Source organism: Diadema antillarum, unplaced genomic scaffold (assembly GCF_040938485.1).
Source record: "Diadema antillarum isolate AM-2024a unplaced genomic scaffold, OU_Dant_1.0 seq00000901_RagTag, whole genome shotgun sequence".
In the NCBI taxonomy this organism is placed as follows: domain Eukaryota; kingdom Metazoa; phylum Echinodermata; class Echinoidea; order Diadematoida; family Diadematidae; genus Diadema; species Diadema antillarum.
In genome coordinates this window covers 367,910-382,338 of record NW_027271761.1, presented here as the reverse complement: position 1 = coordinate 382,338, position 14,429 = coordinate 367,910, and the positions used below count along the sequence as shown (strand labels likewise).

Below are 14,429 nucleotides of genomic sequence, written 5' to 3'. Positions count from 1 at the left end.
AACATTTGCGCACAGTCACTATCTTACACCACATGTAAGCAACGGCGACTGATTAAAAGTGATACCATACCAACCGTCGCTACCTGGGCTATCCATTGCAGGCGGCGACACAAACCACTGAATAGGTGAGTGACATCATTGAGCAAACAGGCGTACGCTCCGCGTTACTAGGGTCAGACGTGACGTCACCAACTCCATTTAATCTACCATATGCACAGTATGCGTGGTGTCGCAAAGATGTGCCCAGACCATCGCAAGCACACGCCACGCTTGGATACGCCATGTGGTTTTCTCGTCTGTATGTGTATGTATGTGTGTGTGTGTGTGTGTGTGTGTGTGTGTGTATGTGTGTGTGTGTGTGTGTGAGTGCATGCGCGCGCGCATGTGTGTGTAAAAAGTGTAATCGACCAGGAGAGCGCCGTGTGTTTTCAGAGTGGATTTACTGAGTAATTTCGCCTCAAACGACCTGCGTGTACAGCATAAGCATTTCGTCATGACCCCTCCTCTCTCGTCTTATTCAGCCTATCACCGGTGACATGGACACTTCATTGATCTTCTACAACATGCATACTATGCGGCTCACATGGCTTCGTTAATCGGCCGTCCACTTTGGAATGGACTGAACAATCGACCAGTGTGATTCGCAAGAAACACCCGTGTGTACGTTCTATCATTTTTAGCTGGTAGGAGGATAAAACGCCTTATTGGCACGATTTTTAAGAACACGTCGGCACAGCAAGAGAAAATAGACAGACGTCTGGTAGTCACAAGGTGTTGCCGTTCCTCCCCCCCCCCCCCCTCTCTCTCTCTCTTTCTCGTTCTATCTCTCTCCCCAGTATTGATAGCAGCGATTAGTGGATACAATTAATTCGTGAGAAGGATTCGACCGCTGAAAAGAACCCCGATCAATAACGTTGCGGGACTTCATAGAAACCGCAAGCTAGGGTAGCCTGAGCAGCACCTCTACTCGGCGAGTGTCCCTCTCCAACTGTGCCGACGTAACAGCGAGCTTGGAGGGTAGCCGAAGAATTAGGGGATAGACGGATGTTTTCAGATTAAGTTTGGGATCACCCACCCTTCAGCATCTTCGCAGATTGACGTCTTGCTTTTTTTTTTACCTTCTATCTCTTCCCCTCGCGCCCATCTTCGTAAGAGGGCCTGGATGAGATTTCGAGAGCATTCGCCGCACGCACGCGCCAGTCGTCGGTTTGTTGACAGTCGCTCTCATTATTCTCCTGTCCCTCGTCGGCGTGCATGCGAACACGAATCGCCCAGCTGATATTTTACCTGCGTCGCATGTGGACGTCTTCAATGCACACTCGTGTTGATATCATCTGATAATCATACAGCATTTTTTATTCATCGGATCACCAACATGCTGAACGAGACGGAAATAAAACGTGTTTTTGGGAAGGAGGTCTACATAGCTGATTCTATTCTACAGAGAAGATGGAGAAAGGTAAGAACTTTCCGTGATTTTTTAGAACGTTGGTCGTAACATACGTGGGCAGGTGTTGTTAGCGCGTGTTGCTATGAGAAAGTGTGTTATGAATATTTGTTGATGCGATGCCATTCTCTTTTCGCCCTACTCACCTTGATATAAAAAAGCAATTTGCTAACAAGCTACTGTTTGGGAACAGTAGACGGTTGACACCGTGGCGTGTTATATACTTGTTGTCTTTTTTTTTTTCTCTCTCTCCAAACACTCAAGCGGCATTTATGTGTAGATACATTTACAAATGGTTATGGTAACTTGCAGAATACATATACTGATACGGTAAATATGCCTGAAGCATGGTGTAGTTTACCTAAGTAACCACATTAATAGATATTTGTATGTTTAAGGAGAGAATTAACGATACAGATGCCGCAAATGGTGACAGTGTTACAATGATTGAGTAATGTACTCTATTGTTCAACATGATAGGCCCCTAACTGATAAGGATACAGGCTGATATAATGTTCTTAATGCAAGACTGCGGTCATTGCTCGTAAACACAATATCTTTTACCCAGACTATACTTACAGAAAGGATACACCAGCACAAACATGAATTTGTGCGTGTGTGATGTATAAAATAATTCAGAGCTCGAATACTTTATGACGTTATGATAGTGGCAGTGTAACCTTGAAATGGACAATTCTTTAGTTCTGGAACAGCCATTGACGCGACTGTCCATTTCTTTGACATTCTCTTCAGCGTTGACATATTAGTAATGTTTCTAAAAACGAATAATAATGATACTTCGCCATTATTCCTTGACTGAAAATGATATACAACAAATTCCTCATAGTCCCGCTGAATCAAGTCGCGCTTGTTTCTAGGCCGTTAAAATGACATTAAAAGCCATTCGGAGGAAGAAAAAACCCGCCCACATAATTATGGATCTGCTTCAACTCATTCTCAATGAATATCATACCCTGTACTGCGGTTTTGCTAATGTTATACTCAGATTTGTTACCATCAAGATATATATTCAAAGACACATGTATATATCTACGTATCCCCGTGTCAGGTATTATATATGATTACATGTATATTATGCATTCACAAGGAAATTTTTTAACGGTTGAAAGCACACACAGAGTAATATGCTGTAGTATGAAATGTCAAGTGTCAACACGCACGGAATGGGAGAGATTAAGATGTGAACGCCTTTCCCCCACCATTAATAAATTCTTCGACATGTTGGAAGAGAAATGTGTAATTCACGTTATACGTCTATATTTGCATTTTCCCTCCGGGTTATGTTCATGACTGTGCGAAGAACATAAAACCCTGTATCAATATCAAAGGTCACGCGGCACATATCAAGTATAAATAAGAAGGTATCAAAGAGAATAGTAGTCGTGTCATTTTGTATATAGCTATTGTAGACGCGTTATCAAGTACAAGCAACATAACCAGCAATTATTGGACTCTGTACAGAAAGATGGTGACTATGAACAACTTTATTTGATCTCAGCTAGTAATCTTGCATCGCCGTTGCATTCCAAGATTTTTTTTTTCTCCCCAATTGTCATGGTTTCACCAATGACTGATCACAACTATTGTTCAGCAACCAACCGTGTCATAAGTTCTTTGAGTAATGGAACATCTGAATCAGTCAAAACGCTGATGATGGATGAAGCGCCACGACGTATGAATGACGTAGCAAAACTGAAATGAAAAGAAACAGAGACAGAATGCGTATTGCCCCATTTACTTTAGAAATGACGAAACGGACTTGGAGAATTTGAATTGAAAGACGCCGACCCGAGCTACCTGCTCGTGTTGCATCACAGAAGGCGGCCATGCGTGCGAACAATGTACCCGTCACAGGTTAATTAATGCACGCAACTTGTGTGTACCTGAACCGTCGAATGCCTCGGGCGACCTCACGCAACGAATGCGTTACGCTTTATACTCTCCACATTGTGGTGCACCTGTTTCTTTATCGAATTCGAAATGGGATAGAGGCATAAAATTATAAAAACAAAGTTACAGGGGGCCATCCGTAGGCGTTTATCTCATGCCGTGTATTCTGTACGGTCGTCGAAAATGACATGGGCTGAAAAGGCGTTTCACCATCGGCTTCCAGTACAATGAATAGGCATTTGAAATACCATAGGCTTAACTGGTATAGGTCAGAGTAAATTTAGTCTGTGGACAAGGAAAGTAACGTTCTGTGTAAATCGTTATGTCAATGATATTGATAAATGTCATAGTGATAAGAATGATAATAAGTTGCTCTCTTGTACAAGTGTATGGCGCTTTACAAAGCTGAGTGGCAGGTAAACGGATAAAATCAGTAAGTCTTCAGGAATCCTTTGAAAGTTGCAAGTATAAGGGCGCCACACGGATCCTTGATGGGAACCGATGCTACACTGTATATAGGTGAGGTGTGTGAGAAATTATTGAATGAAATTAATGATCTTTCCTGCATTAATTATCAGTAATTAATTATGAACTATGTAATCATGGCAAACGTTTGCGTGTATATCTAGCATATTTCATACGAATTATAATATTCGTGTATAAGTGTACAGAAAGAGAGAGAGAGAGAGAGAACGAGATTCAGAGAAAAAAAGATACTGTCACAGGTGTTTGTGTAGGTTATGGTAATTTCTGTCGTCTTTGTGTCACTTTATGACTTTACTTTATAATATCTTTGATATAAATATATGTAAAAGAATTATTACATAGACATAAATGTACGTGTGTGTTTGTTTGTCTATGTGTGTGGGTGAATTATGTGTGTTGAAAAGTAAATACATTGTACTGAAGTAACATGCTCAATTGAAAATGTTTGATATTTTACAAGACTGACCTCGCAGCTTGTGGCCAATACAATGAAAAAACAAATACATGTGTACAGTATTGTACCTGGAACCTACAAGGCGACATTTATTTTTTTTCTACCCAAAATATTATTTTCCCTTCTTGTTTGTATGTGATAATGTCCGCGATGAATCATTTGTTTTGTTTTGTTTTTTCTTTGTCGTTTTATGCGAGAACATTTTCATTGTATAATGATATAAAGTGAACATGACAACTTGCGTTCATGCATAACCTCCTCAGAGGCATCTGTAAACCCCTATAATGGAAATATGACATAAAACCATCTGAATGAGACCTTCTCAGATATCATCTTCGCTATCCCTCTATCCTTGGAACAAATTTTTTTTTCCTATCCTACATATTGTTCTGGCATATTTTATGTCTCATCTTCCCCCAGACACCTGGGGAAAATTTCCAGGCATAACAGTCTAAAAAAAAATAAGAAAAAGAAAAAAACAGTTTTACAACGCACCTCGATCTACAGTGCATGCCCTCCCACGCATAGCCGCTAAAAGAATTTATAATGCGTGTCTGTCTAAATCTCTACAGAAATCTGAGAATGCACAGGAGAACATGTATACACAAAAACTACACAAAAACAAACAAACCTATAGGCAAACAAAATAAATGTGCAATATACGAACAAGCTTTCTCATTTTTTTTCTCATTCGTCTATATGCGAGTGGTATACACATTGAAGAGTGAAACGATTTTACAGTAAAGAAGACAAACATCGATTTTTAAAAAGAAGAAGAAGAAATAAATACATGCGTGTTTGTGCAAGTGGTCATTATCTACACTGGGTATCGCGAGGAATGTCAATATCACGGAAGAAAAAATATCCGCAGTTCTTAATCGTCGTTATTGTGTCCATACACATGCAAGACTATCCAACAATACCCGTAAGGAAGCTAGCCATTTGAAAAAAAAATAAGTATTTTTAGATTATCGACCCTTGCTATTGCTCAAGGGAACTCTGGACTTCCTGTCGATTTAACGAAAGCATTTTTCTTTTTGATAATTCTCCGTTGACTTTCCATCTTTTTTTTTCTGTTCACAGGGTCGGTATGAATACTTCGTGAAATGGCATGGCTGGCCTAGCAAGTAAGTAATTTCGCTTTGTTTGTTGTTGGCCTTCTGCATGGACTGTTTATGATTTCGTATACTTTGACAATCTATTTTTAGGTCATATGCACGAATATTTCAGTTCTGTTTTTCTGGACGCGGCAACGCTCGATCACTATTATTTTGTGTCAGCACCTAAAGCAGCGCATTATCGGATATCTATTTTGTACATGATATAGCAGACATTTAGTCTGCATGGGAAACTTTGAAATCCTATATATTTACTTGAATAATATATCGGAGAAATGACAGTATCTTGAGGGAGGGCGTTTTTATTTCTTTTCTTTTTTAACCATGTCTATTCGTTTGACTCTGTAATTATACATCTCATCTATGACTTCTATATACGTCATATTTTTTATGTTACTAGAAGGAAAAAATACAAATGAACGGATTTACATATGAAGTGAAAATCAAACTATACGGCAATCTTCTATTGCAGTAAACTGTAAAAGTCATGTAAGAATTCACATAAAATGAGCTCTTGGAACCTACCCCTTACAGAAATGCTTAATATGTATACATTCCTTATATTTCACATGTATTCATTTTCGTATTTGTTGTTTTGGGCACATTCAGGTTTTTTTTAAATATGTTTAGTGTGTAGTGTGTGAGATGTGGAACTACAAAAACAGAGAAAACAACAACAAACAAACATCTTACAAATTCATGAATATTATCACAAACAACATTTACAACATACGAGGAATGAACCGGTATACAAGGAATATCAAAGTCCCTTACTTGATATGTCATATACATTTTTTTTTCTGATTCATCTGAATTCACGAGAATTATATTCCCTTACTCATTATGTCTATTTTCTGATTCATGTGAATGATCTTTATCTCAAACAGATCTGCGCCCCGAAAATGCCCGATTCTTTCTCACATTAATATTGATGTCAATCTGATGCATACAATTCACTGCGAGTGAAACATATTACATACCAGTAGCACTAAAGGTAGCACAAAACCTGGTTTAAAAAAGACAAAGCATAACATAATATACAGTGCCTTAAAAACGAAAATTATCAAGTGCCGTAATCGGGTAAACAAACATTGGAAGCATAATGGATCATTGACAAACATGTACTACACGTCTATGATAAAATCCGCTCCCTCCATAAATATTGCGACAAATCAATGAAATGCATTTTGTTCACCTTTGCTTTAGATTTTTACTTTTCTATGCCATATACAAAAATAAAATTACACTAATAGAGAATCCGCAAAGAAAGCTGTAGATTCATTGGTAATCTAAAGATAAATATTTCAACGGTGTTTTGGAAGTACAAGTGAGTGCAAATCAATAGGACAAAGCCGGGTGTCTCCGACAAAGTGTTTTTCTCCGGAGCTTCTCTACGAAGGTATACAGTATAGTTCATTCAGGTGCCTTTTGTAGCCATTACTTTGCACGATGACATGGTATATTTATATACTCGAATAGTACTGACATTTCGAACTCGTTGTCAATATGATTTAGAAATCATATTATACACGTTAGCATTATAGTGTACACACAATATTGAGGCATACTTCAGCTCTGATCCCCGCAATGCTATTTTGGAACACTAATACAATCCCCATCGACAAAAGAAAAAGAGGAAGGAATGAATGACTTTCAGTGAGCAGAGTGTCATGTTTATTGTCGATGGGCGTTGTGTTATCAAACGCAAACACAGAGGCCCCTGCTTCCTTCGCCTGTGAAAAGTCGAGGCACGCGGCTACAGCTTGTTTACCTGTACCGCGATAAAGGCTCTTCATGTTTTGATCCATGTCCAATTGTTTCTTGCGAGATGTCTCTCGACCAACAAGGGGTACTTATAGACGTCACAAGATATTCTCTGATGTGAGACAGATTCTTTCGTTGACAGTATCGATATTGACGTCGCTGATTGCTCTTCGGATGTACGCCAAGAAGATAGAAAATAATATAGCAAACACGAAACAGGCGTTTGAGTATCTACTGTTTATACATCGTTTGTATATTCGAGTCATCTTTAGTCCCGTTACAAATGAAATTTGAAGTGTTTATTTCTCGGAGACATTTATAGCTGGTAGGAGTGAAACATTCGTATTTATACGCTACAGGAATCGGCGTTTTCTGTGTCCAGTAGGGAAACTGTTATAAGTTGGGGAAAAAAAAAAAACTTTTTCTCGCATAACTGTTGGCATTCCGTATTCAACAACAAAAAAAAAAATCGTGTGTGGCGTATTAAAAATCCACCGAACTTAAAAGCAAAACTTATGGATGGGTGACGGATTTGTCCTGTAATAACTTCCAATTCTAGGAAATATTACGAGTCGTCTGAATGCTTTAGATCGATAACACTTATCAGTCACACAGATGTATTGATTAAACCAGCAATATCAATAGTGAGCATTTTAATACAACATTATGATCGTTCAGATGTGTTTCAATTAAGCATCATCTTCTCGCTTTGGATTGATTTTTTCAAAGTGCCTCTTGCAACGCTGTTTTATCAGTCTCATTTTGTATTTGCAGACAAAGAATATTACAATACTGAATTACAATACTGAATCGACAACCATTATGTGCCGACTACAGACAGAATATCTGTCCCATAAGTCTATAGGTGTTTGTACAGGGAATGACGTAAGGGTAGGAGCTTACTGGCGTAATCACCTACCTGAAAATGGTTCTATGGTACTTGAGGATTACTATTCACTGTTCCTTTCCATGGGAGAAAGTATACTAGTATTGACGTCTGTTGGAAGATATAGTATACATGACAATTTGGTACAAAGGTCATACAAAATATGTGTATTTCTTTGATCTGTTGGAGTGTTACAGTTTTCAGAAGAAACGACGGCGCTATACATACGGAGGGTAGCCCATTTTCAGTAGTGACAATGACAGTCACTTCTGGTCTTCCATGGGGCCCTGTTCGCAAAAATGTCATACAATCAGGAACTGATAATAGAATAAAATATAACACAAACACAAATGGAACTGTACAAACATTGTATCATGTATATACGTATCAGCTTCACTGAGTATGTTTGTGTTTGTGTGTTTGTGTGAGTGTGTTTTGCGTTAAGTTCTTTTATGTGGAAAATAAACGTGAACTGTTTATAGAGGTTTACACAACGTTATGAAGACAGCGTCAGTCAAAACAGACATGACGGCTTGACTACCCTTTATATCTATTTTACTTACACATAAGCATATCATAATAGTGTGATGTAACACACAGGCAACTAATTGTTTCACAGATTACTGCCAACTATATAAGCTACGCACGCGCAGCAAAAACAAACAAACAAACAAAACAAAACAAAAGAGCAAGCAGACACACACTTACAGACAGACAGACTGACAAACACACAAAGATATATATATATATATATATATTTCACATGAACCTAACTCCAGTCCCGATTAATACTGTAGAAAGCTGGTTTACCGGTATTGTCAGTGAAAGGTTTTTACGCCTGATACCGACAGTATAGTTTGGTTCTCAGTCTACCACAGGGAGCTTCGCATCTTTTAAGACGACTCAATTCGCCTCTTATTACTTAGTTTTCCGGTGATTATCTCGTAGTTTTTGGTTGATCACCTATGATGATTTTTTTTTGTTTTGTTTTGTTTTCTAGGTTCAATACATGGGAGCCGGAAGATAACATCCTCGACAAACAACTCATATGGGCCTTTGAGCAAGAACTTGAAAAGTAAGTTCAGAAATTATGACAAATTTTATGCTAACTGAAACTGATTATATTCTTAAAGAGGAAATCCACCCCCAAAATATACAAACTCCAAAAGAGAGAGAAAAAAATTCCTCCAGAACGTGCCAAAAATGATAAAAATCGGAAAAGAAAATAAGGAAGATGTGACATTTTGAAATTTCACAAATTTTTTTTTTTCGGAATACATTTCTTGACCAATCCTTATGAATGTACAATGTAATGAGCGAGCTGATGATGTCCTGCTCTCACAGTTCTTTTTGTATGTTACTTATGAAATTCGGAAAAAATGTTATTTCTAGCTAATGCAGGTAAAAGCACATTCCCATACCATAGAAGTAACATTAATTTGTTCCTCTTTTATTTTGGGTGTTTTTAACACGAGTTTGATATCTATACACCTGAAATATGAGATTTTTGTTATTTGTGTATATATGAAATGAATAAGAAATTGTGAGAGCATCATCAACTTGCTGATTTGAATATTCTTATAACGACTGGTCAAGAAGTGTTTTCCGAAAATTGTTGAAATTTCAGAATATCATAACTTCCTTATTTCTTATCAGATTTCGATCATATTTTGCACTGTTCTGGAGATGATTTTTCTCTCTTTTCATGAAAATGAAGAAATTTTGGAGTGGAATTCTTCTTTGAGCACACAACTCCCGCATCGTAACTCACTGCGTCTCGTACCATTGAAAGACTCTCTCGCTATAGTGAACAGCAATAGAGTTTATACATCAATGTCATCAGCGAGGCATGAGAAAGTTAGGTAAAGAGTTTCTGCATCGTCGTGGTATACACTTCAGCCGTGAAATGGACTCATGTTCGCGATGTCATTAACTCCATGTACCCCTAGCCCCGAACCCTTATTCGAAGTAAACGCTCTTTCACCCCCCACTCCCCCCCCCCCCTCTCTCTCTCTCTCTCTCTCTCTCTCTTTCTTCTAAACATGCCATCAACTATCTTGGCGCCATTTGTAGCATCAGTGGTCTTCTGTCTGTTGTGTGAAGTATAGATCATGTATATCAGATATCCACTTTGTAGTAATTGTACAAGGCTGTCACGGGTGTGGAATGATGTAACGAACTTGTTAAACACTTGCGCATGGTATTCTTTATGAGTATTATAGCTTCTTCCAATATAAAAAATGATAAGAAACAAACACAAAAACACATGCATGCGTCGGAATCGCTCATTTAAAAGCGGATATATCTCTCGGGAAATTGAAACAGGCGCCGGTTGATAAGCAATAAAATCCCCTCCCCCTCACTTGCTGGGTCTTAATGGAGGTGGTAGAGATACGTTTAATTCCATATGTTCAGAACTTGAGAAAAATTAAACCGAGCCAAAGATATCGCAAGGATGAATTTCGCGTCAAAACAAATCGGATATTGCGGTTCAGTTCGATAAGCTCGAATTCTGTATAATTATCTCATAGGTGTCTATATATCCCCAAATATAAACATTAATGGAACTGAATGAATTCTCATCGTAATGCACAGCCATATGTTAGCCTAATTTCGCTTGGAGGGTATCTCTGTGTCGTGATTTCATTCAACCAACGAGGCACTAAAGGCGAGCTCACCTATATAGTACCTCCTTGATTCAACTGTGCTGCAACAAAATGAAGAAATCATCCCTCGGTGTGCGGGGCATCGCTATTCGCTTTCCTTGACGATTGTCTCGAAACGAACGGTCAATGCGTCGGGGCATAATCGCCATTTGGCGATGACCATCGCGCTGAAGGGTTAACAGTGACGTCAAAAGATTGATATTTCCGGTGAGCGGAGGCAAATTTGAGGCATCTTGTGCGTCATTTACGCGGAAAGAAAAAAAAAAACCACCCAAATATGAAAGGAGCCATCGTTTCCTCAAGATAGATGCCTCCACTTTGATTAACAGTGATGGGGGTGGGATATCTCCCTATGTAACCCACGCTCTCGGCCCAAACAGCGTAAATAGGTCGTATACATATAATACAGTACGCTACTGAAGTGATGGTGTCATATCAACAACAACAACAGCAACAGCAAAACAAAAATGATGGAAAAGCCGTGTCATAAGCACAGATTTCATATTTATGACGCAAATGATACGGCTAGGATTAATGAAAATGCCTCTAATCAGTATCATTTTGGTTTTGAATCGGAGCTGCATTACGGGAAATTGCTGCGAGTTAATTCCTTTCATACCTGCTGTTGGGTATAGAGGTTTGTTATTCTCCTTTCTCATTCAACAGGCTAAAACCCTTGCCTATCACGATTTTCGATTATGACGTCACAATCGCCACTGGCGGCGGTCTCTTCGACTTTCTCTCGTGACGTAGCCCATGAACAATTTTGACTCCCTCGTTCGGTCTGTTTGTTTCCGAGTGAGCGGAACATTTGGATTGGAGGGGGAGGGGAAACAACAACAACAACAGCAACAACAACAAACAAACAAATTTGATGGGAAGCAGGGTCTGTACATATATATATATATATATATATTTTTAGATACACTCAGCAAAAAAAAAAAAGAAAGTAAACACTTTTTCGAGTTCAAAATTTTCAAAGAAGATTTTCATGAAAATCAATATATTTTGTACCATATTAAAAGCAATTAAATTGGCTATCAATCTAGTAGGTCAATATAAAAGGAAACTTTACGCATGAGTGAACACATTTGTTTTTATCCTCCAAAGCACAAAAGTAAAAATTGCAAAAATTGACGTATTGTCTTTCATTTGCAAATGCCCTTTAAGACAACAATAATAACAAAAGACCAGTTTAACACAATGAGAGACACAAAGAAATGGCAATAATAAGTTTATATTCTCTTAATCTCCTATTAACCTCAAACAAAATAAAAGTGGGAAACTTCAGGGCGGAAAAAAGAATTTTTACTGAACTAAAACTTCAAGTGACATAGGGAGTAAGGGCACGAAGATGATTAAATGAACAGAATATCTTTATTTCATTCATTCAATTTAGTAATTTCAGAATTCATAAGACAAATTCAAGAACCAAATATGATTTACAATTTTCCTAATTTGAATATTGAATTCAAAATTCTACCATTTTTGTTAATGTTGCTTATTCTCTCATTTCATGTGACTTTGGACTTGACAGAACATTCTTCATTTTCCTCCATTATTTTTAGCCTTTATTGATCTTTTGGGCTTTAAAGAATTTATAGAGATCATAGGTATATTTTTGCAACTGAATCCATGTTCATTATTGTGTCAAATGTGTCTTTTGTTCTTATTGTTACATGGAAGAGCATTTACGCATGAATGACAACTTGATCATTTTTGCAATTTTCACTTTTGTGCCTTGGAAGAGAAAAACAAAGGTGTTAACCCATGTGTAAAGTTTCCCTTTTTATTGACTTATCAAGTTGATAGCCAATTAAATTACCTTCCATATGGTATATAATACGTTAACATTTCACCAAAAATTCTATGAGTAATATAAACTTGAAAAAGTGTTTACTTTCTTTTTTTGCTGAGTGTATATATATATATATATATATATATATATATATATATATAGATAATAACATATTTTTTATTCTCATTCTCATTTCATGTATGGTTTCTCATTGGGACAAAGATCAAAATATCATTTTCTGATCCAGTCCGGACAATAAGGCGAGGATTTTTTTTTTGAAAGTATCATTACTAAATGGCACTGGACACCTTACACATTTAATGTTCTCCCAACCCCAGTGATTGCAATAAACATTTTTAAACGTCAAATTGAGTTTTTTGGCATAATCACTTGATTATGCTATTCACGTTGCCAACGTTACCTTTGCTTGGAGCAAAATTCCGATATGTCGAAAGCGACATTACTTGTCTCTCTGTTAGCTCGCACACACTTTAAATCGATGAGACCTGTGCGAGTAATATTGACGAAAACAAGTTGCCAAACAAGAGGTTTCTACGCAAACACTATTACCTTCTGACATTGGCGTAGAGCTATATAAGAGTTGGCAGGACAAAAAAAAATAATTTAGCGAGTATTATGTATCATGTATTTAAACTGACAAAATTGGAAGCGATAAACAAGAAGAGAGAGGACGTGAGATGAATAGAATGTAGAGAAAGAGAGTTTCAGAAGAGGTCGCAGGATTGATAAAGGTAAATAAGCAAGCAAACAAGCAAACAGACAAAAATAAAACCTCAAAAGCGAGCAGAGTCAACAACCTGTCACGAGGTCTCCCTTTCTCTTATTGGCTGATGCTCCTAGTACGAGGTCATCACAATGTCAAGTTTAGACATGACTTCTCGAGGAATCGACATTCGATTTTTCTTTTCCCCCGTAGCAACAACCTCCCCTTGAAAAAGGGTGATATGCCCATAGCTGTTGCTTATAAGTTTCCTCACAGCTTTCGCGTAGGCTAGCTTAAGTCGTCTGGGTCTTAATCCGGCTGCAGGGATGTTGTGACATTTCTCTTTTAGTGTTTTTTGTTTCACATTTGACATTTTCGTCAGGCGTTGTTGTTGCCGTTGATGAAGGACATCGAATGCGCAACATCCCTTTTTCTCCTTCATGTTCTAACAACTCACGAGCTGATCCGTGCCCCATATGATCATCGATCTGCCCCTGATGCACTCGACTCGATCCCATCACGGACCGGCGTAATTCATGCGCGGGCACGCCCAGGCGCCAGTTTGGAGAGCTCTTTTCAGGGCTGTTCGGACATGTTTTGAGTCGATATATGAAAAGGTAGCAAGTTCAGTCCATCTGGGATGTAATTAGAAGTAACATGTTGTTTTTGTCTACTTCGTCTATGTCTCCTGGCAAAGGTTTTGTCTGATAACATGTTTCAATTTGATATGCAACATCTAAACCAAAGAGATAAGATTTTGCTGTTTATATTTGGAAATGCGTTCGCGTAGATGAAACGACAGGCGCTTCAAAGTGAAGTACGTCTAATTTATGGTTTATTGAGACACTTGGGAGAGATTGGAGGATCGTAATCAGCCATCGGGTTAACAAAGAAATCGATGAATTGACAAAGTCCTTGATTTGTTTGGGAGGGAAGAAAGGGTTTTTAGAAAGAGAAAGCGTGCGAATGAAAGGTCGCACTCGCAATGACGTGCCCTTTCCACTACTGACGTCACAACTGCATTATCTAGGAGAAAGACCCTTTTCACTGATGCGCCTTAAATCCCCCGGCCCTTGTTAAAGAAAATCAATTTGGAAGGAAATCATCGGTTTTGGATGTTGCTCAACTTTCGCTGCACTGAACATGCTTTCAGATGTATGTTAATTTATCTGTTC

The 14,429-nt window shown here is 38.1% G+C and overlaps 1 long non-coding RNA gene across 1 annotated transcript; it reads left to right on the top strand.

The window, feature by feature from the left end:
- Positions 1-464: 464 nt before the first annotated feature.
- Positions 465-9,145, top strand: LOC139741078 (uncharacterized). Its single transcript, XR_011711604.1, has 3 exons — positions 465-1,459; positions 5,382-5,425; positions 9,067-9,145. It is a non-coding gene; the product is annotated as an uncharacterized lncRNA (long non-coding RNA).
- Positions 9,146-14,429: the final 5,284 nt, after the last annotated feature.